Consider the following 6,166-nt stretch of genomic DNA (forward strand, 5'->3'; position numbering starts at 1 on the left):
TTTTTGAGGTCTTATCTCTCAGGATGAATGTGACAACATCACAACTTTTCTTAAAGACATAAATGTGAGAGAGTCTAGATATTCAAAGGTAAGATTACATGCAACACCCTGCAACTGTTAAAGTATGGCAATACACAATTAAGGTCACTTAAACAATCTTAACTCTGCTCCAATATCACTGACCACAGCAACATCAAGAGACAATTCTCAAACAAACACCTTTATCACACCAATAACCTGAAAATCCAATTAAATCATGGATTTCCTTACTTTTGTAGAGAGACTAATAAAATACTGTGGACTGAAGTGCATGTGTCTGTTACATTTCTTCAGTAAACTGCTACTGGTTTGTTTAAGACCATATGCCGTTGCTGGTAGATACAAGCTGTTACAACTTTTCACCAAGTGACCCCACTGCAAATAGGATTTCAAAAGTGAAAGGGGTCATGCTGTGAGACTTCATAGAATCACTCTCAGTATTGCTAGACTGCAATTAAACATCCACAGCTGACTCGGGCTAGTGGGGCTTTCAGCTCCAAGGTAGTTAAATTGTGGAGATGTTTGGGCTTGGGCTGAAGCCCGGGCTCTGGGATCCGGCAACGGCAGAAGGATCCAGAGGCTGGTCTCCAGCCTGAGTCTGAATGTCTACACAGCAATTTAAACTTCCACAACCTGACCCTATGAGCCTAAGTCAGCTGAGCCATGAGTCTTTTATTGAAAGGTAGACGTACCCTATGTCTGAGGCTATAACTCTCTGATGGGCCAAGATCGAAATGGTAGTTTGCATACCAGAAGCACAGGGTAGTGATGTATATGTATGTATCAGAGGTGCTTAAAAAAACCAATGTCCAGTCTAGAGTTTCTTGACTCTGCAGGCAAACTATGGAAGTATAATAGATTTAAGATGTCTATAGCCACAGACTCAAGGCCGGTCCACAACATTTTGGCCCCTGAGACGGGGAGCTCAAATGATACCCACATGCCCCCTCTCGCTTGGGCCAAAACTTTGAAAAGTCTCAATTCTGCCTTCTTCTTGTTTTACTCCTCTCATGGTACTGCTCTGCTACCTACTCCAATAAAGGAGAACTAACTACTAAAAATGCCTTGTTCAAATATTTTAAGTAACACTTAACTTTCAAACACCTGAAAAGCAAATGTAACTTTTCTTGTCTGCATAGCAAACACTGGCATTTTTATCTGTTTGACTAATCAAAGTGGTGCTTTCCATGCCTTCTTGGTTGCAAAGGTTTGAAGTGCTTCCTGCTGAAGGTCCACAGTCTGGGCCAGCTCATGCTCTATTTAGATGGTTGCAAGGCCAATCAACCTCTCCTGTGCCATTGTGGAGCACAGCTGTGTTTTTATTAACTTCAGCTGGGAGAAGTTGCGTTCTCCACTGGCAACTGTTACAGGACGTATTAGAAGTATGTGCAGAGCAACAAAAGCATTTGGAAAGAGTGTGGTCATCTTATTTAGATCATAGATCATAGATTATTAGGGCTGGAAGGGACCTCAGGAGATCATCTAGTCCAACCCCCTGCTCAAAGCAGGACCAATCCCCAACTAGCCCCCTCAAGGATTGAACTTACGTGCACATATATTCCAGAACAGCCCTTGGAATTGATCCTCCTGAAATGTATCTTGAAAGGGCTTTCAGTTCATCACCTAAATCACTCACATCAGTATTGCACATCATCATGTGACAACACTGTCTCTAGTGCCCTGTATTGCTGGTATAGGTCTTCTTCAGGTATAGTGAGGAGTTTTGGATATCATACAACATCCCAAATATACTGCTGTGTTCCTTGAGCTGCATGAAACATTCTTCAACTGACTGTATTGCACAATCTACCACCTGGTTAAAGAATTCAATTTTGAATTGTTCTTTGGGGTCTCTTATGGGATTATCCCATGCCTCGTAATCAAAATGTCTTCTTCGATAACTCTTGTATTCTTGAATGGGTGGGAAAATAGCTTCAGTGTGAAGTTCCTCTGCCAATTTCTGTGCACTCTTCAGAACATTTTGAAATCCCTCATTTGACCAGTAAGACTGTAGGTATGACTTTGTTTTGTCTAGTTGTTCCATTGCTCCAGATATATCAAGGTCCACACCTTGGAGTCTCTTGCTTACAACATTTATTTCAAACAGTATGTCATGCCACAACACTAAGCCACACAGAAATTTGAAATTATGTATGATTCTGGTGATTCCATTTCCCTCTGCCACTGTTCTCCCACAAACAGTTCCTGTCATAGCATTGTCCTCCATAATGGCAACTATGCATCATCTATCTTCCCAATTTGGTGCTTGTTAGGCTTTATCGCATCTACTTGCCTTTTCCATCATGTGGCACTCAGTAGTTTCAGTGTCAGAGAAGATGTTCCCAGATGTTGCTTCAAAATTTGCCATTGATGAGTTGATGCAAAGAAAAATACATAGATGCTTTGAATTACATTAAAAAATTCAGCAGCCACACTAGAAGCTGATGCTGCATCACTGACCACCAAGTTCGATGAATGAGAACTGCATGGGATAAAAAAGCTTGAGGTTTTAACTCTTAGATCTGTGTCTGCACTCCTCTGTTCTTTCTTCTCATGTTGGCACCATTATCGTAGCCCTGACCTCTCATGTCAGCTATCACAATTCCTGTATCTTTCAGCTTTTTAAGAAGCACATTTGTCATTACCAGCTCCTGTTGTATCATCGTAAATAAATTCTAGAAAATGCTCTCTGACCGTCACCATTGCAGGGACATTTTCATTAGGTTCTGTTGTTGTTATAAAACACACCATTAAAGTTATTTGTTCCGTATGGCTGATGTCAAGTGTGACATCAGCCAGAGTAACAGAGTAATATCTTGCTGACTTCAGATCTGCCACAATCTTCTGTTTGACTTTTGTTGCTAGTAACTGTATGATCTCATTTTGAATGGTTTTTCCAAGGTAGTGGTGTTTTATTGGGTGGTGACTCTTAGATTCTCCTGGAGTACAGCATCAAACTCAGCCATCAGCTCCACAATTTTAAGGAAGTTTCCATTGTTTGGCACATGCAGCTGATCTGAAGTGCCACGCAGTGCTAGGTTTTTGGGTGGCAAGAATTCTCACAATGCCAATGAGCCTTTTCAGAACATTTTGCCAGTAAAGAGACTCTGATGCAATCTTATCTTCATGCTGATCATCTATGGTGGCCTTTAACCTTAGTCTCATCTCAAGCTCTTTCCATCTATGGAATGGTCTCTGAAGATTTGCTGCCTTCCCACAGCATGCCAGATTTTCCCAGTCTTTTTTTCCTGTAGAATCCAATGTGGTTGGAACATTAGACTGGAAGAGTTTGCAACAAAAACAGTATACAGCATTCTGGGTTTTTGAGTACGTAAGCCATGGCCTGTACTTTTTCTCCATTGGGGATTTCGTGCCAGTAATGTATTGGATGGAAACTTCTATTTTCATTGCCTTTGGGGAACATGAAGTTTTTCACTTACTGTGGCCCATGCAGTACAAGGAAGTCCCTCAGGCTACTGCTCAAGTAGGTCCACAGTCCTGGATCACCTAGACTTAAGGAACTAAACTCAGCAGCAGCTGTTTCTTGAGCCTCCACCACATTCTTCTCTGATCAACACTTTTCTTCAGGAATGTGCATGGTTACATCCATTTGAGATGGAGATATGGATGCCACAGTAGCTGCCAGGTCCCCTGCACTCTGACTAACTGGAAGATCAGGCATCTCCTCACCACTCACATCCTCACTGGGGCTGGAAGGCTCACCGTAAACATTTGTGTCTATGTATCTCAGGAGAGCTCCTTTCTGCTTAGATAGAAAAGCTTCCTTTGCTTTCTGTTTCTGAATGCTGCCCCAGAGGGGCGTTTTCTTCTTTCATTCATGACTGGTGTTCTGTGCCAGCTATAGTGGCTCTCAACGCTCAATTGAAGGTGACAAATAAGCAGACTGGTAGCAAGGCCTGAGGGAAGATATCAGTGTCTTAAGGGCCTAACTGGCTCCTACTACTTCAGTTGACTGCCTGTTCTCCTCAAGTAGGTTCAGGGAAGCAGCAGGAAACAGGAAGCTCCCTGAGAAGCTGGTCTTAATCAGTCCAGGCTCCTGGGGGTGATAGAGAGGTACATAAGAGGCTCCTCCTTCTCTCTCTCCCTGCAGCTCCTGCTGCTTTCTGTTATTCCCTCTCACCTTTTCTTCTGCCTGCCTGTTATGTCTCTTGTGCCCTTCTTCCTCCAGCACAGCACTCCACCATCTCTGTGCATCTAGAGCAGAAAGAATACATATGCACCAGCAGCAGACAATTTTCTACACTTTGGGTCCTAGTGGTGTTTCCCCCCGCCCCGCTCCCAGTCTGGCACCTGAGGCAACTACCTCGGTTCGTCTCATGGTAAGGCCAGCCCTGCACAGACTGTACATTTCAAATTCATATCAAATTCTCCTTTGTGAGGTCTCCATCTTACACACAAGGTGTGATGGGGATGAAAGGTTAAAGGAAAATGTGAGAAGAGTTAAGGTTGTTTGAGTGAATGTATTTCTACTCTTTCTAGTTTTATTTTAAAATGCAACCTTATATTTGAATTTTCAGGCTAATCTTTCTGATTTTCCTACAGAAACTAGTGTTCTCTTAAGGGCTTTTCCCATAAATAAAGCAAAGCCATATAAAATCTTGGTTTTTTTTGTTTTTGGCCTAGGCATTAGGCTTGCTTAAAGTAGTGGTTCTCAACCTTTTTCTTTCAGCCCCTCTCCCCCCCGCAAAAAATCTACAGCCCTCCTGTGCCACAACTGTTTTTCTGCATATAAAAGCCAGTGCCCGGGTTAGGCGATAACAAACGGTGTAGTTGCCTGCGAGGCCCACACCACGGTGGGCCCCTGTAGCAGGCTGGTTACTTGCTCCTGCCCTGAGGGGTTTAAAAAGCAGCCTGGCAGGGCTTGAAAGCCGCAGCTCTAAAAGCTGGGCTGATTGGGAAAGTGGCCGCAGAGGGAGAAGGGCCTGGCTGCAGGGGGCTAGACAAGGTACCTAGCGTGGAGCAGGGCTGGGGAAAGGCAGAGGAACTGGGGAGCTCCTGCCTGGAAAGCCCCAGGCTGTGGCCTAGCATTAGGCTAAGAGATACTGGGAGTTGCAGGGGGCAGCCAAAGGCAGCAGGTCCAAACCCCTTTGCTGATGATGAGTGGCTGATAGTGCTGTCTGCCCCAGTGAACAGGGGCTAGATGGAGACTGGGTAGTAGCCAATACTGAGGCAAAGTGGGGCTAGTGGAGTGGGGGTTCCCCTGAGAGGGGTAGACCCAGTTAAAGGGGCACTGGGATCCTGGGAGGGACATGGGGGCCAGTAGCTGGAAGGCAGTGAACCAATTCCCAGGACAACCAGCAGGAGGTGCCACAGGGGTGAGTCTGGCCTGTCTACAGCCCTGCAATGCTAAATTGCTCAGACTTTAGTGTGAGCCCCACATGGTGGGGCTCAGGATCCTTGCAAGTCTAATGCTGGCCCTGGTTGGCAGAGTCCCTGAAGCCTGCTCATGGACTCCCAGGAGGCCTCCAAGTCCCTGGTTGAGAATCACTGGCTTAAAGGATGAAGAGGTTTGTTTGCACAAAGTTTTCAAAATGCATGAGCAAATTAGGTGCTGAAAGTTATGGTAACGTTCTTTGATATATAGCTTCCAGAATCATCTGCAACAGGCTATCTGGTAAATTACTAGATGTACAAGAGTTGTATTTATTGGCACCTGAGCAGGCAAATTCAGAGTCTGAGTGCCTGCCAGACCTATGCAACATCATTTTTATTACTTGTCTTTCTGGGCAAGATTTATGTAAGAAGGCTTGGAGTGAGAGTAAAATAAATGAGTTGCTAGATGCAAAGCTCTCTTATTAATTATGGGCTTATTCTCTGCACAGGTATAAAACCCAAGTCCTTGCTAAGGATGTAAACTACTTCGTTTCTGACTGTCTTCAGGTGCACATGATACAGATTTTTCAAAGACCTCTGCTTATAAATCAGGTGGGTAGCGTATCGGGGACGTGTTGAATAATTCTGGTTGTCAATTTCTTGTCATTGCAAACATGTTAAGAAGAAATACTTCATGGACAATTTTCAGACTAAACATCCACACTAAAATGTGCCTATAAGAGATACTGTAGGTCATTATTTCAGTTTGAGTCCCTAATTTAAAAATTAGGTA

The 6,166-nt window shown here is 44.0% G+C and overlaps 1 long non-coding RNA gene across 1 annotated transcript in view; it reads left to right on the forward strand.

Annotated features, from left to right (window-relative positions):
* Positions 1 to 6,166, forward strand: part of LOC127047620 (uncharacterized) — a 47,240-nt gene that overhangs the window by 33,873 nt on the left and 7,201 nt on the right. Inside the window, exon 4 of the long non-coding RNA XR_007773420.1 lies at positions 5,883 to 5,985. This is a non-coding gene — a long non-coding RNA (uncharacterized LOC127047620). The remainder of the gene's footprint in view (positions 1 to 5,882; positions 5,986 to 6,166) is intronic.

This window comes from Gopherus flavomarginatus, chromosome 3, assembly GCF_025201925.1.
Source record: "Gopherus flavomarginatus isolate rGopFla2 chromosome 3, rGopFla2.mat.asm, whole genome shotgun sequence".
NCBI classification, from domain to species: Eukaryota; Metazoa; Chordata; order Testudines; family Testudinidae; genus Gopherus; species Gopherus flavomarginatus.